Raw genomic sequence first — 27,001 nt, forward strand, 5'->3', positions numbered from 1 at the left:
TTATGTTTTTAGTAAATAACTCTGAATTCCGGAGATATATCTTTAAGGGTTATCTCGAGAGATTAATACCACTAGGGACAATTCTTCCGAGGAGAGGTATATTTTGGCTTGCCAACTTGTTATTGATAAGATATAATTCTAAATTGGATCATGACTCAGGGTGCCCTTTAATTTAAAACCTTAACCCACTCCATCATGATTTTTTTTATTTTTAAAGCTCCTTATTTATGTGTTCGTGTGTGTACATCAATTAGTAAATATTTATTTGCAGTTTTTTCTAGTTGAAATTTTGTAATACACTTTTCAAAAACGCAAATAAAATATTAAAGAAGCTACTTTAAATTTTCTTTAATTTAAGCAAAATTTATTACAATTTAAAAATAATCTTCTTCATTGATAAGCTGAGATCAAAGTGTGATATCTTTTCACCTCGGCTGTAAAACGTTTCCTATCACGTCTGCTTAACACATAAGTTGTTAGGGAGATTTGACTTATCTGATTATTTATAACTGTTTAATATTAATTTTTATCGAAAATCCAATAAGTGTTTCTTTAAATTAAAATTAATAAAATTTTCAAGTAATATATAACAATTATTCAGTATTTGATAACTAACAAAATAAAAATCAATTTCCCTTAAATTAAGTGTAAAAATATGTAATTGTGGGTGAAATACTCATTGAATGCCAATTGAATGAAATAATGAATGTAGCTGTTACCTGAGTAAAGTGTCCAGTGGTGCCTGCCCCGCCATTATCATTAAATGGCCTTCTCTGATTTGCGTCGATGTAGTCCTTGATCTCGCTTTTCCAGCTGGAAAACGCACCAGTGTAGTTACAAAAGGTAAGATCTTTAACCTGTAAAAATTTTAACGGTACTTTAAAGCAAGCATTTTATTCGAAAAAGGGCGTGGAGCCGTTTCGCTATTTAACGTTTCAAACGAAATACATTGCTTGACCCTTTAATGTGAAATAAATTGTTTGATAAACCAAATCTGTACTTTGTATGACACTAAATTGCCAGGTTTACGCAGTAATTCACAGGTACCCTCCGAAACGATATACGTCGATTAAATCTATCTCTTTTTCACGTTTGGAGAACTTGTTTTTCACAAGCTCTTGTATAAGTGCCATGTAGTCACACAACTGTGAGTTTATATAAAAGTTATTCGGTTAAAGTTTGGTTATAAAATATATGTATTGATTATTAGCTGCTTAAGTTATATAGTAATTTTATTGCATTTTTGTTCCCGGTGACTGGGTTATACTGCGTAGAAGGGTAGAAGCTAGCCCTTTATTACTCACGAGCCAACGGCAACTGACACTTGCTATTACACCTTCAACCAGTGAGGAAAATAAGTAGGAAACTCAATGCAGAAGGAGTCGTTTCGGGTTTTAACTAAGTGCTTTAAGCTAGGATCCAACCTGGCTCACCTTGCTGTGGCATCGTTATAAGACGGATGAATAAGGAAGGAATATGTTGTACTTTTTAAACAAATGGAAAGTTAATTCAAAGAATATTGTTTCTAGACAGAAACCATAAAAAAATTAACTGGCGCAATGAAATGCGCTAGTGTTGTTTTTTAAAGCAACAGCGATGACTACTTGAATTTCTGACAAACTGGCCTTCTAAGCAGTGCGGCAGAAGTGGTCTGAGACCTTAGGACCAAAATCGGTGACTGTCTTCGCGGCTCAGTACAATCGTTGCTTAATCCCTCGCAAGGTTTCAGAGGGTTCGTGTAAACGCTAATAACGTAAAAAGGCTATTATAGATATTTATTGCAAATGTCAATCGACCGCGTTTCTTGGTTTTACTCTTTTAAAGCTTGTGGAAGTTGAAATAAATAAAATTAAATTTAAAATAATCTTTGACATTACTATGTTTTTGTAATACTAACACACACTGGTAACACCACTTAACAGATCATCGAATTTAAACTGTAATTGCATTGTATCAAACATTTTAATAACTATCGGAACGCAACGTTTTCCAACCCATTTAAATTGTGGTATGTTAAAACTTTATCCAACTTACATATCCTTCATAAATGTTTTGTCCACTGGCTTTGTAGTTTGGACCTAAAAGGAAGGAAACCAATTACATTGGGAACTGCCCAAATGTGTCACCGATTGAGAAAATAAAGTAAAATTAAAACATCCTTGTGGCTCATTCTTATACAAAAATTATGTTCTGAAAAAGAACAGATGTCTGAATTTTCAAACTAGTTAATTAAATAACTTTAGAGTAAATTCCCTGTGGTTTTGAGACCATTCAATCTCAGTGATACGCAATTGATTTTATCCCATTGCAAATTTGGATCCAACAGGAATCCGGGCAACTAAATTTAAACCAATGCCGTTGGCATCGGCCAGTGAAATGAACTCGAATTTGTTTCAATTTCAATTATAATATCGTGTTATCAAATACAAGACATTTTCGACGGAAATTTCGATTCAGGTCTACCCAATTTTAGATTAATTTTAATAAAAGGTTGAGTTACCATTTTGTAAGCGATATTACCATCACCGTGCTTTTTTTAAAAGAGAAAGTTTACCAAATTTTCATGATCTTTAGAAGAAATAACGCATTTTTCAATAAAACCGCGAAAATTAATTATTTATAATAAACTTACTGTCCGTTATCAAATGATCAAATTGACATGTTTGCGTCATTTCCGCAGCTGCTTCGGACAAACTGTTATCCCAATGCTAAAAAAAAGTTTTATAAATCTTATAGCTAAAAAATTAGGGTGTTAGTAATCCTATTGATTTTGATGAAACAGCTTTTATTCGCTAGATAATTGTATTACCAAATAGTTTGTCAAGTAAAATATCTTCCTTAAGTTAACAAGAAAGAAATATTTACATTACCAATGCCGTAATAATTAGTTTTATTTTTTTGGTCTACTATACGTTAGATGGGTTTCCTACCTTTCAAACGACGGAACGCACGTGCATCTATTATAAATACTCACCGAATTATACACAGTACAAAGAGAGGGGGCGCTAGTACGTAGTGTCGGAAATATTTATAGAAGAGTATTTTTTGTGTCCTTTTACTAATTTTTAGAGGTTTTCAGTGAAGATCGCTTTTCGTTGCCCTTTATCACCCGAGAAGATCGCCCTGAGCAGTTTTTGTTTTGTTTTATATCACGTGTCAAAAAGGACGTTGTGTTCGAAAATGAGTCACGGTATTTATATTGTTTGTTAAAAAGGCATTTGCGAGAAAAAATACTCTGGGACTCGGGAGCGTTTAGAGAAAGAGATGTCTCTATAAAGGATTGCTTATTTTAAAAAATGTCGAAGAGTAAATGAAAATTAGGAGTTGCGGTCGAGGTCAATGGCAGGTGTATAATTTGTGTAAATAGACGAAATTAAACGACATAGTAAAACCCAAAGATTTCGAATCTTGGTATTCTCTTATTAAAGCTGCCACAATTAGAAACTTCAAGGCAATTTTGGGACTTAAAGAATGGAGCTGCTTCAAGCGTTCCAGATGTATTTTACCACCGAAATTGTATGTCAACATTCACATTGAAAAAACTTCTAGACGAATTGGAAAAGAAGCGTTCGGAAGAAGACGTGATTGGACACAGTGATTTTGAAAAGGCCCGTCGATCTACGCGAAATGCGCCATCAGATACCAGAGTTTGAGAAAAAAATCTGTATATTCTGTGAACGTAGCAAATTCAAAATCGTAACTAATACTCGTGAAGCACTAACGCAAGCTCTCGAACTGAGATCTAACCTAAAATTACGCGATATTGCTATTAAACGGAGTGATCAGAAAATGATAGCAATTTCCTAAAGAGATATAATTGCGGCAGAAGCTCATTACCACAAATCGTGTTATAAAAATTACACACGCGAGTCAAGGACTGAACATCACGAAGTAGAGACCCCCTCTGAATCATATAAATTGGCGGAACAATCAGCTGTAAATCATCTTTATGAATATTTAAGGTACGAGATTATTTCTAAACAGTCATTTCTTTCATTCGTTGAACTTACAGCCAAGCTAGTAAGTTTAATGAATATCGAACGTGTACCAGGAAATGAAATATTGCCGTCAACCACATCAAATTTTAAAAGAAATATGGAAGGGGAATTCGGGACGTCGCTTGTTTTTTAAAACGTTGATCGCAGATTGTATGTCAGATCAGACAATATGTCGCTTGATACATTACTTGAAGAATTCATTAGATTAAAACGCAAATTCGATGAATTAACGGAGAAACATAGTTCATCGGCAATGATTTCAAGCACGGCGATTTCTTTGAGAAAATATATAAAAAATTGCGTCGCTGAACAAAATTGGCCACTGGACCTTAGACAACTTGATTCAAATTATATATTAATACCGGAATCTTTACAAGAGTTTCTAGGAGTACTTTAATTGTAGAAAATAAAATTATTTTAGCGAAATTATCTAGAACGGTATGGTAGCTATCACAGGACGTTATATATGCAATTTCATCGGGCAAAATCTTTACTCCAAAACGTATTTTATTACCATGGGCACTCAAATATCTTACGGGAAATGTAGAGCTATTAAAAATTATCAACAACTTGGGACATTCCATATCTTATTCAAATCTTGAAGAAATAGACACCGCCCACTGTATCGAAAAATTACAGAGCGTCGCCATCGATTCCATTCCTCTACCCTCTAACGTTCACCCAAATGTCCCAACCGTGCTTGCTTTCGGTAACATTGACCGCCAAGAAGAAGTCTTAAGTGGTTCTGGAACATCACATAGAGTTATCGGAATAATGGTTCAAAATGTGTCAAATTCGCGTTTGCCTCCAAGACCGCCTTCTACAACCAGCAAGAAAGATAAAAGAACTATAGAAGTGGTAGAAAAACCGATGAGTATTTACTTAATTGGTAAAAAGCGAAGTCCCCCAGCTATTATACCGAAAAACATTTCGGAGTACACAATCTCAGCGGTACAAAACGCTTGAGTCCAGGATTTACTATGGACATTTTCAAGAAATCACTGCTGTGGAAAGCAACGAGTTTGCTCTTGGGCGGGATTCAATATCCTTACGAAAATGGACGGAGCGACACCTACAGCGGATATTGTTGAATATTTACCAACTATCAATGCGCAAGCGACAGAAATGTCCACGGTACAGGCGATAATAAGCCAGTGTTTAAAAATCAAAGAATCACTTGGTCTCGAAAATATCGCAGTTGTTTTCAACCAAGCTCTGTATGCAAAAGCCGCGGAAGTTGTAGGGGGCAACCAAGAATACCTGTAAAATGTCGTAATAATGATGGGGAATTTTCCCACAATTTGTAATTTAATGTCCATTATTGGAAAAATGTTTGGAGATTCAGGTCTTCGAGATTTAGCGGTTGAGTCGGGAACGAAAGATGAAGGGTCTATTAACAAAGTATTGGAAGGTAAACATTACAACATAGCTATACGTTAACATAAACTTACTTACGAAGCAATGATGCGTTTGATTTGGAAAAGCTTCGAAAAGTGGATTGAGATGGAACGAGACGAAGCGATTCTGGTCGAAGCCAAAAGCGTAATATCGGAAACAAACCAAACTACATACTTATCGACTCTCGAAGACCCATCTTGCATGTTCATATACTCCATGAATACATTCATGGAGTATATGACGTTATTGGATGATGTACGTAGATATAGTCGAAACGTTGCTTAGGCTACTTCGCGCCGACAGAGAAGGCAATTGGTATCTCCATTTAGCCACTATTTGCGACATTACTGTATACCATGGGCTTTTGCTCTTGACAAAGTAAACTATTGGAGGTATTTACCGATCTACTATGCCCAAATTATTCAACTAGAGAACACTGCATAAAATTTATACAAACATTTTCTACGTGGATGATTTAGTGTCCAGCTTCAAAGTCGAAATCCGTTCGATAGAATAGCGGTAGACCAAACGACCGAGGGAATGGTAAACAATGATACTCAAACAGCGGGTGGGACACGAGGTTTCAGCCTTAAACCCGGTTCGGTTTCTAAATATTATCTTACTTCTGAACACAGAGCAAATTCCAAGTCAACGAGTAAAATGATATCATCATGATTTGCAAAACACAAGAATTAAAAAGGACGAAGATGACGTTTGTGCTATTTACGAATTATGAGCTATTAATTGGACTAATCCCTTCGACGAAGACCCTTCCGATATCGTTACTATATCATCAGGAATCCTCGCACCCGCTGAAGTTAGTCAAGACCTTCTAAGCGCTTTAGATAAAGGTGAAAAAGCATACCAAATCTTTCAAGACCCTATTAAAAAAATTATAACTAAAACATTCTCAACTATAAAACCCCGTTCTTTGAAGGTACAGAACAAGGAAATTATTTTGAAACCAGACCAAAGACGTTTAGCGAACACGGCTTTAGTTGCAGAAAATCGCCAGCTAGATATGTAGGAGGAATTTTGTCACCTACTTGGTCCAATAACATGGACGCTTGCCAATGCTGATGGATCGCTAAAAAAGACCAACAAAGCGTCTTTCGCCAAATTTCTCGAGAATAAGGTAGCCCTGACTGAAAATATACTTGGTTCCAAGGCTACTTTGATCGACGCTATGTCAATAATTCAGAAAATACACGGAGAAAACAATACTTTTGAAAACCTTTCGGTTCAAATTTTTCAACAGATGATCAAGGTTGGTAGAGTCAGCAACCGAATTGACGTTGAGTTTGATATTTACCCCGAAATTTCGATAAAATCGGCTGATCGCGTAAATAGAGGGTCTGACGGTGGCGTTGCTTTCCACGAAATAAGACCGGTTCACAGAATAAAAAATTGGAGACGGCTCTTAAAAAGCTCCAAAAGCAAAACTAACCTTTTCAGCTACCTCGAAAGAAATTGGAAAACGCGAGAAATGAGAAATCGGCTAGGAAAAAAGACCATGATCGTGTCATGTAACGGTATATGCACTAAACTGCGGAAACGTAACTGCGAAGTATTATCGGAACTGGAGACGAATCAAGAAGAGGCCGATTCACGATTAATTCACCACGCTAAACTCGCCGAAAAAGAATAATCCAACATAATAGTACCAGCTGACGACACCAATGTGCTTATTTTACGCATAGCTTTTATAGTTCTCAAATTACAAAGAACCTTTTTGTCGCGAGAGGCACAAAAAATAACGTAAGAATAGTTGACATAACCAAACTTGCCTCATCTTTAGGGTCAGATGTATGTAACGCACTTATTGGGCTTCATTGTTTTACTGATTGCGATACAGTAAGTGCTCTCGCGGGACAAGGAAAGCTCAAGGCGTTTAAGTACACTCTGTTTAAAAAGTCTTCGACAGGTGAAATTTTTGCCCTCTTTTTAATTCTGCTAGAAAACCAATTGCCACTATTATTTTTTTCCAATGTCTTTCGTTATTTATAGGTTTCGTCCGCCAAAAATTAATAGTTTTGGCGGTTACCGTAAAAACTCATTTTTGTCAACTTTTTAAATATTGGTTCTACGGCACTGACTCACGCGTTTTTGAATTCACAATGGTCGATTCATAGAAAGTGGACAAATTTTCCCTCTACAACCAACGGTTGAGAAGTTATCGCATTTTCAAACTTTCGTCGAAATTGAGAAACACCTAAAATGCATCAAGCGATTATTAATAACGCATCTTGTTTTTCGCATGAGCTTTTAAAATTGTTTAAAATCGCATTGAAGTCGATTATTTATACTCGCGCGGTCAATAGTTGCATTAAGTGTATCTTATGTAGAACTCTGTACTAAAAATATATTTTATATTAGTTTAAGGACAACTACCTGTCAGGTGAACTGCGTTAAAAATATTTATTTAGAAAAAGGTATATTTTTTTTTTGGTTTTACCAAATACTGTAATAGGCATTTTGGTTTGGCCTTTTTCTATTCTAGATGCTTTGGACAAAAGAAAAGGTGTTGTAGCTTTCAGAGTGTTCAACATATTGCGATAAAATTATTTCGTTGTATGAACATTAAGATTCCGATATTTTTCGGTGTGGTAATGGAAGGGTTGGGAGGATTAAAATAGAGATTAATGTAAAGGATCTTAAGAAACGAATATTTTCCACTCTGCCTTTAACAATCAATTATATTTAATATTTAAAAAAAATATTTATTTAAGCACGATTATTTTGGTTTGCTGAAATCAAATAAGGTTTTGGTAAATGTTAAACTACCACCTTGGTCACTTTTCTAGAGCTTTATTAGGTTTCCCTTTAATTTAGAGTCTACCCCGTCTCCTTTTGCAAGTCTACTCTACCAAAATGTTCCTACACTTGTAAATGTCTAATGATTCGTTTTCACTTTTCCTATTGGCTTGCGTTACTTTGCGTACGCGCACAAAAACTCTTTCTCAGCCGCAAATCTGTACTCACCAATCTTTTCATATTCACAGCCTGAGGAAGAACAACACCTGTGTTATCGACCAGTTGCGGAGATCCTTCGGTTACAGAATCTCTGAGCTGATTGTGCATAGATACTATACTTTGCTGGTCCGCCTGAGAAACAGGTAGCATGTTCTGGCATTGTGACAGGACATCGCTTAAGAAAAGACAAAGTGTTCCAAGAACCGCCAACACCTTCATGTTCAACATTTCTATATAAAACGAATTTAATTTGTGTAAAACAATTGGAAATTATTTTTGAAAGGGTGATATTTTGAACTAATGGTGAACGGTTAGCAGGAAAAGGGTTGGAATGAATACGTTACTACATTCGAAATTCCAGTTCCTTTAGTATTCAAAAGCGGTTTTCATTAAAAAAACATTCACGGATCTTCACTAACTCTCAATAGATTGTAATAGTTTTCTGCCCTTATTTTATTTTCGAAGAATAACCACACAGCAAAATTGATCGCAGAGCTTAATCACTTTGCACCTTAGCTTACAAACAAAAATCAACATCAATTAATAAAATATTGTGCGTTTTAATATTCTTGGGAATATTTGATTTAATAAACTTTGGGATTTGTGAATTCTTCTGGCCTCTCAAGCTGGGTTAACAAAGTTCGAAGTGACGTTGTTTTTGTTAGGGCAAATTTTGATATCCTCGAGATTATATTTTAATTGAAATTATTTAACATTTTTCGAGTTTCATTTTAAATATTTAAAAAATGCAAGATTCGGTTCGCAATTTGAAATGTTTGATATTTAACAAATAATAACAGTTTTATAATTTTCTGCTGATTTTAAAATTTAAACCATATTCTGGGCATTCTAAGCTACTTTCATTGAAAATCAAATTAATCGTTTTATTTATAAGTCAGATTATAATTCGAAGATTATTTAATTTTTTTATCCCAAAGACAAAGGCCCGTTGCTTGAGATATCTACAAACGACGGAAACTCCGGTTATTCTTTAAATATTTTTATATAAAAAACCGATAAAGACCATAATTCCACTAAGACCGTAAAAAATCACTCAAAAACGTTTTCCAGGAGAGTACATGTAAGTACCATCGTTTGTCCTCACGAAATCAAATACCATGAGAAGTCCTAGGCTTTCTCAATACATTGAGTCTACTTTAATAATCCAAGTACCATCTGGTAACGCAGGAATTAAAGATCATAAGTTGTCCATCAACTGATAGAAACAAATCCGTCTTTATCGTCCAAATGTTTTTTTTTAAATTGGAAAATTAGGGGCCACTGCTTAAACATAAAAGATTTTACTGCAAGTCAACGAATAAACCTAAATTAATTTAAAATTAAGTTCCTTCAAAAAACTAAAACATGACGCTTCAAAATGATTTCGTTCACGAAGATGGGGTTATCTTCTTGAACGGTATAATTTTGACAAGTATTTAATGAAGTTATTTTTTTAAATATCAATCAAAGTATCTATGCACCAAGCTATTTGAAATTACCAGATAAGTAATTGCAAATCAATACTTCCCAACTGTATGTGACTTTAACCTAAAGAAAAACGCTAATTTCCAAATTAAAATTACCCACTACCGGTATTAAAGCATTTTCACAATAGCAAGATTTTTTTCAATTCACTCTAGCAAGTATTTCTTCTACTATTCACATTTACCAAAACCGTATTATGATTTATTTATTCGGATGAAAACCTCTTTATACAAAAATTATGCTCGACTAGGTACACAAATTAACCAACAGAGCGTCAAATATCAAAGTATTGGGACTAGCATCTAGTTATTGTTTGAAAATTGTTACACTAATTTAGTAGCTGCGATTTTCCTATAGAAATTAGAAACTTAACAGAGACGATGGATGATAAAATCATTTGTATTTATTTGTAACCTAGATTGGATCGGCGAAGTTTCCCCCCTTACCTTTTTACGCCGTTTTCCAAAATAAACACAATTTATTATACCGGATATTTGGTGCACAAAACTGCGTTTTGAATTAAGTTCTATAAACCCTAATAATAAAATAAGGCCCAATAATTTTCTACATAAACGGTTCTTATGAATATTTCGTTACGAGCCATCGGTTTTGCGCAAAAGCAGTTTGTACGTTGTACGCGAAATGCGTTTTACAATTTGCCGCCTTCCTTGACTTAAAATGTGTCGCCAAATAATAAATTAATTTAGGTTCTGAACTGGCTCGCGCAACAACCGACTAAAGTAGAGGGGTCTATTTCCTGTTATGTTCGATTATTCCTGTGATACCAATTGCAAAAGTTCGGCCCGAGACATACTTGGAATTTTGTAATTTGGCCCTTAACCAAAAACCGTTGGCACGCCTGTATTAAGAGGGTTATCAAGCGCTGAAATGTCAAAAACTTACAAAGGAATGCTTCGCAAAGCGGCGGTTCTCCGTAAAACTCAGAATAGTGGCACAACCGAATCACACGCATAATTTAAATTCACAGGTGGAAAAATAGAAAATCACGCGTGGAACGTAAATCATTTAAAAAATAACGTTACGTTGTTTGAGGTGTATTTAAGCTAGTTCGAGGCTACTTTCTCTCGGCGCGTTTAAGTATTTCCGCTTTATATCAACTTCTTCGCCGACTTTTTCATTCAAACGATTTTAATTGTCAGTAAATATTTAATGGTCCGAAGTTTAAAAAAAAATATTTTCCTTAACTACTATGGTGCGTAATGATTATCGTGTGTTGCTTAATAGGTGCGTTTGTTTGGGTTACAAAGAGGGGGCACTTTACCGACCCTTAGATTTTGTATCTATAATCTTAACTGTTATTTTTACTTTCCTAAAACTCAGCAGTCTCATTACGTATTGTCAGATTTTAAAATTCTAATACAGACTCCTTTCGAAATACAACGTATATTTTTTTCAGAATTAAAAAATAATAATAATAATAATAATAATCAGCTAGGCTAATACCCAAGGCATCACCTTAGGCCTAAGTCATCAAGCGACTTTTGAAGCCATTAATTCAGGTGGCCGGGTTACAATGAACTAATAGTTCATTAGTTGACGAAATATATTTTTTTGCTGCCAATAGTTATAAAATAGAAAGTGTTCTTGTTCAATTGGTCAAAATGTTTCTCTTACGTAACAAGACACAGCTTTATTAGAATATTATTCACACGGGCGACATGCACACGGACTATTTTTTTTATTCTTAACGATGAAGCACCAGCTCGTTGACTTGTTTAAGTGAGAGACTGTTACGTAAGAGCCAAATTTAAACAGGAAGGCCCGAGGGGTAAGACACTCTGCGAACTCGGTGTACACTGCCGTACCTTTGACAGTACTAAATAGAACTCGCAAACTCTTGAAAATATGTACCTTTAACAGTGCTAAATGCACGAACTCTGTGTAGAAATTATCTGAGACTGCCTTACCCCTTCGAAGGGCCACCTTATTTAAAAAAAGAACTTTTCAATATCTTTTTAACAAATAGTTTAAATTTTAATAGTAGAATAATTGGTGAAAGTTTAAAAATTTTCTTAAATAGATATTCCTCTATGACCAATTCCACCAACTAAGATTAGCTCAAACTTTTTAACCAGAATGTTACCGGTAAGCAGTTGGGTTAATAAGCCCGAACAAATAAAACCATCCTTAAAACTTTATTATTACCCGAAATTCAGTGTTCATAACCTAGTGGTGAATTTAAAAGAAGCTCTACTTACTCGTAGTCACAGGTGGGCGAATAAAAGATGTGTTCTTCCAACGCTGTCGCCTCAGAGTTTTATACAGAAGGAGGGTTTGCTTTTATCACTAACTGCCAACTTAGCAATTAAAGTTAACTTTACACGTTTCGTTCGTTTTGTCATGTGAAATCTTAACGCTAACTCCAAATTATAGTTAATTGCTAACGCATCGTTCGAAAATCCATTATTTCGACAATACGTGACCCCTAGTGTTGAGTCCAAAAATTAGAGACACGAAAAGCCAACGACATTATTGCGTAAAGCTGTGTTGCTTAACTTTCACGTACAGTGCCGAAATAATAATTGGTTTTAACATTTACACGTGGTGAGAGCTTCAGCGTGCTAGCTATCACGGTTTAAACAAATAGAAACACGACATCACTTCTATATAATTTTACTGCGCATAGCGTAAAAATTGGTGCTGCTCTCTCTTATACTTTGAAACCGCGTTAGCAATTAAACCTTTACTACATAATTGTGAACCGTGGTGTGATCTACGTCAGCAAGTTGATACGAAGCAGTTCATATGGGACTTGACTGGGAGAGAAAATTAATCTTAATAAATTAGGTTGAACGACTAAAAAGCTCCTATTAAATATAAAATGAAATTGATTAAGTTTTCTTTTGGTAAAAGCCCTCGACTACTTTTATTAAACACCAAATATAATTAAAGATTTTTCTTTGAAAAGGAAGCTAAATTGTCTAAAATGATGGCATTTTTCGATCGATTGGTGTGAACACAATATACGAGTCAACCACAGAGTCGGGATTTTCCTTCAAAAGAAGAGATTGATGCAAATAATTAATCAGTTAATTGTCAAAAGTCTCCGAAAAGGTAATTGGTTTATTGATACAATTTTTCAGGTCACAGGGACAATCCATGTTCCCAACAGTAGTAGTTGAAGTGATGTCATGTTTCTATTTATTTAAACCGAGATAGCTTTGACGCTGAAGCCCTCAGAAACCAATTATATTTTTCAGCACTGTACGTGAATGTTAAGCAACACAGCTTTCATGAAAGATTGTCGATCAATTTACGAGTCTCTATAATTTTGTGCACGGGAACACGAAATAATGGTTTAATTTGGGGTCAGCGGTAAGGAAAAAACAAAGGAAACTTAAAATTTCCGAAAGTTAACTTTAATTGCTTAGTTTGTTGTTCACGATATAAGCAAACATATTGGTTAAAAAGCTTTGAGCTATAGTTTAAGCTAATCTAAGTTGGTCATAGAGAGATATTTATTTAATACATTTTTATTCTTACACCAATTTATCGGGTGTGACTAAAACGCAGTAGAGTCTGAACTGCAGTGAACGGTACGAATCTACTATCGTACCATACGTAAGATTAATATGTCACGGGGACAAGTTCACAAATAGTAAACGTTGACGAATATTCTGGACGAAATGACTAAAATGCAGTGATGCATTAGTCTGGACATATATTATTTTGCAATTCAAGTCTGGACGAAGTGAATATAATGCAGTGATGCAGTAGTCTGAATGATAAACATATTCTTTAAAATCTAGTCTGGATGAAGTGACTAAAATGCAGAGATGTAGTAGTATGGAGAAATAATAATATATGTCCAGACTACTACATCACCGCATTTTAGTCACTTTGTCCAGACTAGATTTTAATGAATGCTTCTCTTCCAGTAAATCAACAGTAAATCATTTCAATTTTAATTATCTTCTCATTTAAAGTCCAAATTAAATGAAAAATCATCACTTTAAGCAATATTATTTGAAATAAATAAAAGCTTCAATGATATATTAAACGAACATGAAAAGGTTTATTTAAAAAATATAATAAAAACAACTTAAATAGTTATTACTCTAATTTAATCGTAATAATTAAGATAAAAAAATGTTCTTAATAAAACAACAATAATGAGCTAATCAATAAAAACATAAATGCGTACTTTTGAAAAGAGACACTCGAATACTAAAAAAGTTACTTTTGTCTCAAGTAAATTCAAAAAAATATGGTTTTGATCTTAATCTAGTTACTGAAGATCTACCACTGTTAAACATGGGCAGATTTCATTGTTGCAAAGTAAAGGAATAAACGTATTTTATTAGTCAAATTCAAATCTCTAACTCTTAAATAAAATTTATTACAATAACTCAAACTTACGGTTTTTTTGTCACTTTAACACAAAAACAAGTGGTCGTTTTACGATCGTTGAAACTTTGAAAAGTCAAGAAACAAAAGTAGTATTTCATAATTTTATTAAATAATTGAAAAATTAATTTCACTTTGAAAAATCAAAATTATTCTTGAGTTTATCAATCATTTTCGCGACAATAGAATATCCCATTTACGCGAATTCGATAGTTTGGGAGGAACAAGACACCATGTTTACTTTTCTCCGTATCGCGGCAGGGAGTCTCGCGCGCCACAAGACAACTCGGTTGTGAAATACCAGTAAGGCATATGATTATAGAAAGGACAAAGAGGATAGTTTAATGGCAGTGTTACATCACACGACGTCACCCATGCTTTTTGCTTTTCTAAAAAAAATCGCCCTTACAAGGGCGGCCATGGCCAAAGCTACAGAGTGCTAATACTCTATATAGGTAAGATAAAAATTTACCTGAAACCCATAATAAAACTCCCAAAAAGAAACGTTAAAATAGAAAATCAACTAATTTGATTGGTGTTTCGAGAGTAAAAGTATAAACCCATTGACTTTTTTGTGGTAACGGCATACTTAACAAATAAAAAATCACAATTTCTTTTCTGCAACCTTTAAAAAGTATCCTCTCTTCTCTATAGATATAAAAGTGTACCTTCGCAATGGGCGGGAAATTTAAAATTTAACCATCAAGGTTCACAATGGAAAATATCCCCCTCCTCCTAAATATTCACTTAGGTTATAAAATGAGGAATTAAATATTAGAAGTATTTGTCCCGGATTTTTGACATTTTGCGTTAAAAAGAGGATGTTTGGTTGTGGAAGTTGAGTCTGTTGTGTTTGTACGGGCGTTTTCTCTCCAACTTCTTCTTAATGACTTTGGGACGGATCGAGTGCTGAGTGTTATGCAACCTCTCAACGTCCAATGGCAGGGTTTCCAGCCGTTGTACACGGTATTCGTCTTAGTATCAATTTGCGATTTTTTGGCGCCGGCCGGGAATAGAACCCGGGTCTGCCTCGTGCAAGAGATGTACTCTAACCACTCAGCCACCAACGCTTGTTAATTTACGGTGTTTTTCTAAAAAAACAGCTTTGGCGAATGTCCTTTACAAAGTTATAACGTTAGGTACTATAATTTATTCTACATCATTTTAAATATTTGTAAATTATATTAATCTTGTATTTAATTAAATATTTGTAAATTATATTAATCTTATATTTAATTAAATATTTGTAAATTATATTAATCTTATATTTAATTAAATATTTATAAATTATATTAATCTTATATTTTATTAAATATTGTAGTATTTTAATGTAAAATGTGATCGTGATCAGGAATTGAACTCGGGTCGCATTGTAACAATGCGGATATTTTCACCGCCGAGAAATTGACTTCCTTAGGGAAAATATTAAAGTAAAGGAACCATTATTATAAGGGCGGATGTTTTACTAAACGGATTAATACAATATCTGTATATATTGTTTATTGAACTTTGTTTGTTTATTCTTTGGTACGGTTTTTGGTTTTGATTTAAATTTTTGTTAAATTCTTAAAAAAATTTCGTTAAAACACAAAAAGTAGTTCATTGTTACCTTTTAATAACGCTTAGAAAAAGGATAATTATTCAAAACTCCCGTGGAAATTATATCAAAGTAATAATATAGCGCCACCGTGTGGAGAACTATCAATCAAACCGGGTAAAAAATATAATCTCTTCAATTTTTCGAACTTTAGTCAAATCTCGACGGGTCAAAAAAACACAAAATTAAAGTATATAAGGCCGTTGCCGTCAATATAGAAGATATAGTCTTTCTTAGTTCTTGGCTGTCAGACGAACTACTACTGGTGTCGGTCAAAAGTTATGAGGTAACTTTGCGGTTTTAATTAGTATGTTCGGTCTTCGGTCAAGAAAAGAGTTAAATTGTGTTTCGCGTTTGGAACGTGAGTGAATGGACTTAAGTGTATGAACAGTGCGTGTTTAAGACTGAAAGTGTTAAATTAATTGTGAACGAACTCAAGTCAGCTGTAAGATAAAATTGATTGTTATTATTTTTTGAATTGGAATAACCTAATTATACCCTTGAAATTATCAACTCAACCTGTGAGGCTAATTTAGTAGATTGGGAGTAATTAGTATCGAACAGCTCTCAGCTGTTAATGAAGACAGAGTTTATAGTTAGGTTGTTTGAATTTAGTTAAAATTACTCAGTATAATTTATGATATTTACTTAAGTGTAAGTGTGTTTTGGTTTATTTTTCAATCACGATGAACTAAGACAAATCTAGTCTTAGACACTTGAGTACCAGTTCTGTACAATTACTTAGAAGGGTTGGGTAATTGATGAAAGTGAAATCTAGAACGTTCTATAGACTGTTCTGAATAAAAATAAACATTTATAATTTTGCATAATTCTGGTTGCCATTTTATTTTCTAATCACTCGCCCACAACATTACAGTTCTGGCAATCCCGAATCAAACAAATTTTCGATATATATAATTAAAATTTTATACCGGGCGGGTTAGAACTGGGAAAACATTTTTAACAAATAACTCTAAATTGCGGAGATTTATCTTTAAGGGTTATCTCGATAAATTAATACCACTAGGGACAATTCTTCCGAGGAGAGGTATATTTTGGCTTGCCAACTTGTTGAATTCCTAATTTTACGTTTTTACTATGTTCGGAATTAAAGTTTAAATATCTGCCTAATGCATCGTTTTTTTGATAAATCGAGGCTTGAACCAGATACTGAGATTTTTTTCCAGGATTATTTCAAAGATTTTGACGCATATTGCTAATAAGAGATCGGTCTAAAGTTAGTTTTGTCAGTTTCGCTACCTTTTTTAAAGATCGCTATGACTATTGCCTGTTTCCAGAGGTCGGGAAATATTCCAGTTGTTAGTGACAGATTGTAGATGAAGCTCAGGACTGGAATGAAGGTTTCGGCGCATCCTTTGACAATGGTGGCTTGTACGTGGTCGATTCCGAAAGATTTTTTTTTGATTTAGTTTATTTATGGCCTGTTTAACGTCTTCGTCGCTAATGTCAATTTTACAGAAAGGGTTAGTATTTGTACTTTTGAATTTACTATGATCGGCGCGTGTGTTCTGATTGTGGCCCAGGTTGGTAAAGAGTGATTTGAAGATTTAAGCTAGAGAGTGTGCATCGGAAACGATCTCATTTTTTCCCAGTAGTGCGATGTTACAGTTTTTAAGCTTTTGACGGTTGTTAGAGTACTGCCAGACTTTATTCAGATTATTCTCAATTTCAGTTTTCAGGCTTTCAGCATGTTTACGACGGTCTGTTTTCAATAATAGTTGAGCTTATTTACGGTTAGTTTTAAATTTATCCAAGTCATCAATTTTGTTAGTCTTTTAATAATTCTTGTGGTAGTAATATTTACGTTTTAAGGCCTTTCTGAGCTCGCGTGAAAACCAGTCTGGAAATTTAGTCTTTTTGAAGTTAGTGCGTTTATTACTGAATTTAGGAAGGAAGTTATGGATGGCGATGGATGCTGAATTATCTAAAAATTGTACCGCTACGTTAACGTCAGTGATGTCTGCCAATGTTGCCCAGTTATAGCGTTTTAGATAGTCACCCTTTTTCAAGTTGAAACTGCTCGTCTTGTTGTTACAGTTATTATTGACCGGTCGATTAAGAGTTGAAGTAAAGTGGTATAGAATTTGCAGTGGAGGGTGTGGTTTATCGATGGGTAGTAGATAAGTCTCGTCTACCTGGACCTAGACGAGATTAGTGCGTTGATAACCAGGTCGACGATATTTCCATAAATGTTCGTTATGGGGTTAATCTGTTGTAGTTAAAAGGAACCACCTATGAACTGCATTGTAAAGTATGATAAAATTAGCGAATAAGTAGATTAGCCCATTAAGAAAACTGATAATAAAGCTAACCCATAAACAAATTTGAAGAAATTTAAAAACTTACTAATAGCTCGTAAAGATAGGTCTTCGAGCAAACAAAAAGACGCGAAAGTCGGACCAAATAGATCTTCGGGTGAAAAGTTAAATTAAGTTTAATAAAATAGTCAGAAATTCCAACGGTAGACCGTTTTCGTCCTATTTGGGACTCGCAGGACCGTGCGGGAAATCTGGCTCGCGACTATAACACCGAATAGAGAAACTAAGCCTAAATATTAAAAATTTCAAAACGAGTTGCATAGCAACGGAAAGCCGAATAGGGGGAGAGTGGTGGAGATTATTATATACGTAATGTTAAGTTAAAAGGAACCACCTATGGACTGCATTGTAAAGGATGATAAAATTAGCGAATAAGTAGATTAGTCCATTAGAGTAAGTGTGTGGGTAAAATCGATCATTGACTCAGCTTTTGGCTTTACGAGGGAGGTACATTATTTGGTGCTATTGAAGTTCCAGTTTACTTCCGGAGAGTTGAAGTCGCCTAGAATTATTATGTTATTATTTTATATGTAGGTCTTGAAGAGATTCTTGATAGTGTATTAGTTTGTTGTTTGGCCTAGTTTGAGCGAAGTAATGGTTGTCGATTAGTAATTTATTGGAAGTTGGATTTCGAGCTACACCGCCTCGCTAGTAATTTAAAGGTTGGTGCGTCTCACGGCTTTAATGGATTTATTATATAATATTAATGTCCCTCCCCCTGGTCATGTTTGTCGGATCAATGTGCCGGTCTGCTCGATCACACACTTAAATAGATGAAATGAAATTACGGTTAAAATATGCGCTGTTTAAATGAGTTTCAGTTAGACACACAATGTCTAATTGTTCGTCTGTTAGATTAGTAAAGAGGCTATCGAATTTGGTGCGCAAACCTCGCACGTTTTGATATTTTTTAAATTTTTTTTTCGTCATATTGTGAGTAATATTAAAGTTTGTTAGAGCAACGGCGTTATGACGGGCTATGATTTTGAGTTAGACTTCCAGAGAGAAGATTTCCAGAGATATATCGAAAGTTTGTTCTGAGTGGATTTCATTATCCCTGACTGATTTGGCATTGTTTTTTATAAAGTTGACCTTTGTACTCCTTCACTAGGATATTTGGAGCGTTGGAGATACTAGCTCATTAAAATCAGCCAAATTGGTTGAGATGTAGAATGATGAGTAAGTGTCGTATTTTGCTTAATAAATATTTAGAGTTGTTAATTTTTTTTTCGCTAGCAAAAGTTCTTTTACGTCGCTCGTCGTCATTTCTGGTTGAAAACTCGTGGCAGACACCGCGGATTTCTTCAGGATAGTGATCTACTCAGACCGAACGGCTTCATACCTAGTATTCTTAAATTCGCCTATGATTACTCTGGGTTTATTCAGTTTACGTTTCTGAACAGTTGCATTTGAGTGAGAGTTTTTCCCTTTGCCTCTTCGCGCAACTGCAGCCCAGTTAGCCATTGCTTCCACCTTATCACTACTTTCCACGCCTGCGTTAATATTTATATAGGTCGTTAATTTTTCATCAGTTTGAGGGTACAAAGTCCAAGCTTGTAGATTGCTTTTGCATTTTTTTATTTCTTCCTTTATGGAGATATTTTGCAGTTTAGGGTTCCCAACCTCACATTCCAGATCTTTCTTTTTCCTTAAAATTGTGGTATTTTGTTTACTGACATGTAGTTCTGATTTAACCAACGCCATTTCGGATAATAGATTAACAATAGTTTGAACAAGGTGATTATATAAGTATGGATGTCTCATTTCTGGTCTCAGTTTCCCGCCTAGCTCTGCAGCTCCGTTATTATATCAAGCATGGATGAGGATATAAACTGGGTTTTGAATGGCGTAGCATCTTTTTCCAGAAGTGAAAAGCAGTTTGACTATACTATTTTCGTTGTCCGGGGATCTGATAATAATATCCCTACTAGGATCTTGGTCGTTTTCTTGGCATAAAATAACGGGATCAGAGCGCTGCTCTTTTTCTTTTAGTTCACATTTATTGCAGGTAGAACTGCTAATTCCGCTAACGTGGTTATAAATTTTAGACAGCTCTTTATTTGAAATTCCCAGACATTTAAGAGCATGGAATTTCTTGTGGCAGTACCGAGAAGGGAATTCACTTTGGGCACCTTTGAATTTTCCTCGCATGTAGGGCAGTTGTAATGGCTGACTGACATGATGGCAAGGTTAAATTATTATTTAACGTACACAAGTTAGATAACTGGTCGCAACAGGATTCAATGTTATTCCTATGAAAACACCACCACTTCAAAAGCCGAAGGTTCCGTCGGAAAAGTTTTTTATTTTCACAAATATTTATCGTACAAAAAGACACTGTATTTAAATTAGACAGATAATCAATTTTTGAAGCCTCGTCGCAGGCTGGTTTCAACAACAATGATATAATAATTTATTCAAAGAAATGCTTGGGAATTAAAACGTTTTTCCTTGCAGTACTTTACTACGTTCCAAAATAAATAAAAATTCGAAGTGATATAAACGATCATTAATTTTTGGATTGACGTAGCAGATTAGAGGGGTTTATTTTAAAACTGCAACCAAGATAACTTAAATTATTTCCAAGCAACGAACTGAAGTGAAAATTGAGAGATTTAGAGTTAATAAATGAATGATGATTTTGTCATCAAGAACTCTAGCTTCAAATAATTGACAACAGTTATGATTTTGAAAATTGTTTTATTGTTTTGTAGATGTATAAAAAATACGCGTTTTTATGTATTTATATATTAGAAACGAAATATTTCATACTTTTGCCAAGCCTTAAGATCTAAAAATTTTGCCATTAGAAAATTCGGTGACTTTCCAAGGATTTTCTTAACTTTTAAAATCAATCTAATGTAATTTTCAAGTTTATATTTTTCACTGGGAACTTTTACCCATGAAAACCCTGTATCGATTCAGTAACATTAAGCAATATTAATTTTTCTGTAATAATTAAGCAAATAGGTGTTAAAAGGAAATATATTCAAATGAAAGTTCAGACATGTTTATATTTGAGAAAGGATAATTTTTGATTGAAGTGAATATTTCCTTCCCTTTTTCGGCTTTGATAAATTAAAGTTTGTCAGTTCGTTTAATTTCAGCTACGTTTGGTCTCTTACTAGATAAGTTCATTAATCTATCAAGACGACATTAGGTTATTTTAGGTAAAATATTTTATACAGAGCGTAGTAAGTAAAGGGAGTGTTGTGGATGTAACATTCATAGTTGGGAAAACATGGAAATAAATGGTCATTAGAGGTTGATAAATAATTGATTTTCACATGTCAATTAGAACATTAGAATTTCGACTAAAATTTTATTCTGCGAACTAAATATGGCGACTATAATATTTTATTCAAGGTTGGAGATCTCTTTATTATTTTAAAAAAAGCTTCAGCTGAATTTTGTTTTATTGAAATGTACTTCACTTGAAACAATTTTGGTTATTTAATAAAACATGATCTCAAAAGCAATATCGGTCACAGTACAAATATGACTTAAAGAGAGGTGAAACAATTATTTTCCTTTAAAATGAGGGTATTGTACATGGAATTGATCACCGAAAAATATAAACAGAACACTGAGTATATATACAGACGCCGCAATAGTAATTCCGACAACGAGTACTGCTGCCGTTGATTTGAACTCTACCCAACCCATGACCACCTCTTCATTTTCTTCTACGAAAAATTGCTTCTCGAAATTATAATATCGGTGACTTAATTCTCTAAGAGTATATTGCATTTCTTGAAGTTTTACAATTCTGTTATAAAAATAGTTTTAATTATTTCACTGCTGGTAACAAATTCCTAAACCACCTTATCCAAAAATAACGATAACAATGCCAAATAATAACAATTGTATTGAAATTAAAGAAAATACTTCACATATTTCGAAACATAAGTCAATTCTTTCAGTGCTTTTTCTTTTTGGCGACGTTTAATTTAAAAAGGTTCGCTTTGTGACTTACCTATTATTATTTTGTTATGTTTGTAAAAGGGTTTGTTCTTCTATTTTAGAAAATAAATTTTATTCTGAAAATATTTTATAACACACTAGCTTAATTCTTGAAATTTTATTTACTTAATAACAATTCCCGATTAATTTATATTAAATTAAGTTACAGAGAACCCGGATTTTTATTATAATTATTGGTTAGACGTTATTTAAAGCGAAATTTAAAAATCTACGGCAACTTAATAATATTTTTAAGTGTTCCTTAAGCATACCAAATTGAGAGAACATAAAACTAATATAATACTTGCTTCTGATTTAGTTTTTCCAAACAGGCGCCATTTATATTTTGACTAACGGGAAAAGCAAAGCTCTTGAAGAATAAATGATTTCCAAAGTACAATGCGTCTTCCTTTTTGATGTTCAAATCTTCGGTTGAAAGCAATAAGAGGGTTGTCATTGTTGTCAATACTGCAAAAGAATCGATTTCTCCAAATAGAAAATAAGCTTCTCCGGCGTCATTTAATTTCAGCCACAAATTATTTTTGCTCATGTATTCCGCCAGTTGGATGTTGTCCTTTTTATTTGAATTCTGTATGAACAGCAGAATTTACACAAATTTGAAGACAGAAAATCGTGAAATTATTTGTTCATATCCGATATACCAATTAATTGGTCATTCTACGCTGCTCACACTATTCCACCATCAATGCGACTATACAAAAAAAATTGTTGGTTACAATGAAATGGGTGACCTCAAATTGGATAGTCGTATATTTTGTTGTCATCTGCTACAATGTTTGCTGAATTAAATTAGGCTGAGCCTTTCAAAATTATTTATGTCGGCGATTTCGATAATTGAAATATTAAACCGTTAACAGGTGAAAAATCATATGTTTTAAAGTACCCTTCCAGTGAAGTTACGGAATAACCCATTTTTTTGGGATAATTTCAAACAGTTGTATATCTCAAACAAATTGTCAACCGAAAAAAAGTTGCGCGTTGGTCTACTAAAAAGTATACACTGCATAAATTATAGTTGGACAAGTCTGGTGGCCAAACGAATTGGCCGTTACAATTTGTAACAACCATAGGAGGTCTAGCTATACATCATTTGGAATTATAAATTTGTTACGAATATTTAAGTGATGTAAATGTCAAAACTTTATTTTGAGATTATTCAAACTGTCTTAAAATAAATAAAGTTTACAATACCATTAATAAAAATAGACTTACCTCGATGAAATCCCCGATGAATGTATCTCTAAAGATAATGGGTCTCAATCGGTGGACATTGGCTAATATGTCCGAAATTGTATCTATCAAAATGTACAACGTCGTGGAAAATTCCGTTTTCAGGGAAGAAATTAATACAAGCGACACGATAAATATCCCAAAAGACCAAAACGCCCAAGAAAATTTGAATATAATGTTAGAAAGATTTATATCTGTAACATAATAAAAAATTATCAAGCTTGGGATTTGCTCTAAATTGCCTAGAATGAAAAGATCGAGGTAAAATGCAGATGGGTTGATTTCCAACTAATAGTGCGCAAATATTTCAAAAAGATTAGAGAAATTTACCTTTTGACAAAAAGATCCGAATCACATTTTCAAATTGTTCGAAATACATTTGACAAAGAAGCTTGAATCTTATTCTATAAAACATTCTGTTCGTATTAATGATAAACATCATTGGTGCAATTAATCCTGTGAACAACATCAGCGCTGAAATCTAAATTATTTGCATTAAAATAACGGCCACCTAAAAACAGTTATTTCTCAGAATTATGTTTAGTAGTTTTTGATTTAATTTTGGATGTGTGTACTAGGATTATAAGAATCTATAGGTATCAAATTCATAGGAATCCTTATCTTCGTAGTTATAAAACCCTGGAAATAATTTCCAAATGTCGGACGCAATATCAGTTTTTACCCTTATAAAACGAACAATAGAGATTAATGACCCAAAATAAAATATAAAAGTACAAGGAAGTTATTTCCGATTATTTACATTATATCTTTCTTTATTTAAAGGTTCAGTTTTAAAATCTTTTAAAGCAAGAGTTTTATATTTTTATGGTTATTTAGTGAAACTTCATCACGTTCTTATTTTTTATAATTTTTAGTGTTGAAAAAATTAATAAAGAAAATTTTATAAAGCGTTATATAAAACTAACATATCGATGATAACATTAAATAATAATTTTAAAGTTGAAAAAAGAAATTAAATAGAATATTTGAAAAAGTTCATTCTAATTGAAGACCAAACTTTTATTTTGAAGAACATTTTAAACGGAAGTAATCGAAAAGATATGTGGATATTTTTTTTTAATTTCCAAGAAGTTGAACTTACCTTTCCATCAAGAGAAAAAAGGTTCGCAAAAGCATCCTTATCCTCCTTAAAAGGATTTTTCGTGAAAATGAAGACTGGACTGGTTTCGAACGGTGTTGTAAATTTGATATTTAGGAAATTAAGCGAATTTAAACTCAAATAGTATAACAAAAAATCCACACTCTGAAAACATTTTAAAGTGTAAGATGGATTTTTTTTTAAACTAAACAATGGGTTAAGCTCTCACATCTTTTCGAAGTAATTTGAATGCTACTAAAAGCACGGGTTTTCTTCCATTCTCAACCCTAAATTTAGTTTAATACTGAAGAAATATATTTGACCAAAATTGGCTTAAACATATTTTATGTCTCTAATTTCGAAAAGAAAAGGCTGGTAAAGAGTATTGTTATATTAAATCTTATTTGAAATTTAAAGAAGAATTTAAAATAATGAAGTGACATTTGTATTAGGAGAGCAGTCAAAATGAGGTACCAAATTATTTGTTTAGTTATTTATAACCAAAAATTAAATCAATGTTGTATTGTGGCCCGCGTGTAGTACATATAAGTAATATTTATATTTTTGATTCAACCTCATGCTTTAATACGTTATGTCAAAGGTTTGCCATTTTTATCGTATATATCTGATTTTTAGTCGAAAATGAACTGGAAAATATGTGCTGGGTCATGTTAATTGAAGAGTTTAAAATTTAATTAAAAGTCGATTTTATGCATAAAATTTGCAAGATGGGTTTAGTGTTCCAGGTTGAAATTTGGACCATGTAGACAATTGATAGAATCTCTCGGTCTGCGCACCGGCTTCAGAAAGTTTTGAATAAAAGTTAAATTTTTTTCAAACAGTGAAGACGCTATTCCTAGATTAAATAGCTCATGACAAATTACTGATGCTGAATTTGTTTTCATCATATATCCAGTGTACTCCACTGCGCAATTTTTCTTTAAAAATTTATGGTTCAGAATATGTGTCGAAAGGTTTACCTCATTACTTTCTTTTGAAGTTATATAGTCTTCGGCTAGTTCTTCTGGATCAACAGACAATGTCTCGATGCTGTTAATGTTAATAATGTTGTTACCAATAAATTATTTGAATAATTAAAAAAAAACAAAATTAGTTTCGGAAACTTAATTAGTTTTTTAGGGCAACCCATTTTGCGAGTGTAAATGTCTATTTTTTTTGCCTATCGTCGGATTCGCATATTTATTGGTTTTGGGTTTTTTGAGTTTAACCTGAAATTCTGCTTAATCATAATCCAAATAAAATTGTAAAAACAAAATATTTTATTAGATTTTTATGGTTTAAACCATAACGAATAAAAGGTTTGGTCGTTTGTCTTTGACAAAAAAAGATTTGCTACGCCCAAACCAATCCAAAAATACAATGGGTAGAATAGTGGTAATGGTCATAATTCTAACACCCCTCAATAGGGATGCAACGGTTCCACTTTTTTGGACTATCTCGTTTCCGGTTCTTAATTTTTCGCTTTATCGGTTCCGGTTACGGTTACGGTCCTTCAATTTTTACTATATCGGTTCCGGTTACGGTTACGGTCCTTCAATTTTTACTATATCGGTTCCGGTTACGGTTTTCAAAATTTAGAACCGATCGGTTCCGGTTCCTAAACGATTCGTATACGGTTCCAGTGTGTTTAGTATTAATTAAATAAAGTTCAATGCTTAAGCAATTCAACTGCAATTAAGATAAATAAAATCCACCACATTTATTTATTTAGAATGTAAAATTTGTTTCCGGTAAATTATTTAAAAAATAATACCTTTTTTCAGTGGCGTAGCTAAGGGTTCGGGGCCCCTAATAATCATAAGGGTTTTTCAAGGAGGGGAGAGGACTTCCCTTCATTGGTATCGGGTGATGCATGCCGCGTAGCTACTATTGCGAGTCGCGACTATCGCCAGGTACAATTATTATTGTACACAAACCAGTTCTACGAACTGAAAAAAAAAACAGTGTTTATTCTTGTAAGTGTTACGGCTAAGAAGGGACAGACATTAAAATAAATTTATAATTCATGTTTTTACGAAACATCATAACATAAAAATGTATGCAAAGTTTATCCAGAATAAACTCTATAAACGTTAAGAGATTATATACAAAAATAAAGAATGGAAAATATTTATTCGAAAATTGTTATACGTCACTCCGTAGTCGAAGTCGACCAAAAAGAATGGTCTAAAACTAGAAAAGTTTTATTTTTCATAAATTTGGAAGTCTCCGTGACAATTTTCTGAATTTTTCACAATCTGAGAATGATTAAAGTAAACCTACTGGTTTACTTTAATAACAAAAAAGTTCTTCGAACTGAAAAAAGATAAGTTTATAGCTCGTTATAGCTGCAACCCTAAAGGGCCTAAAGGGATTATTTATTTTGTTAAGGTTTGAAATTTTTTGTAATTGTTGTTCCATTAAACTTTTAATATTTTTCTCATTTTATTTTTGATTAAGATGTCAAATTCATTGAAAGTATTAAAACATATTCCTGTGAACAAAAGAATGACGTCATTCAGCCTTTCAA

At 33.4% G+C, this 27,001-nt stretch overlaps 1 long non-coding RNA gene across 1 annotated transcript; it reads right to left on the reverse strand.

The window, feature by feature from the left end:
• Positions 1 to 753: 753 nt before the first annotated feature.
• On the reverse strand, positions 754 to 2,656 carry LOC149963301 (uncharacterized). Its single transcript, XR_016480765.1, has 3 exons — positions 2,633 to 2,656; positions 2,035 to 2,078; positions 754 to 857 (listed from the first exon to the last, which is right to left on the reverse strand). It is a non-coding gene; the product is annotated as an uncharacterized LOC149963301 (long non-coding RNA).
• Positions 2,657 to 27,001: the final 24,345 nt, after the last annotated feature.

This window comes from Leiobunum rupestre, chromosome 1, assembly GCF_980474605.1.
Source record: "Leiobunum rupestre chromosome 1, qqLeiRupe1.1.hap1, whole genome shotgun sequence".
Lineage (NCBI taxonomy): Eukaryota > Metazoa > Arthropoda > Arachnida > Opiliones > Sclerosomatidae > Leiobunum > Leiobunum rupestre.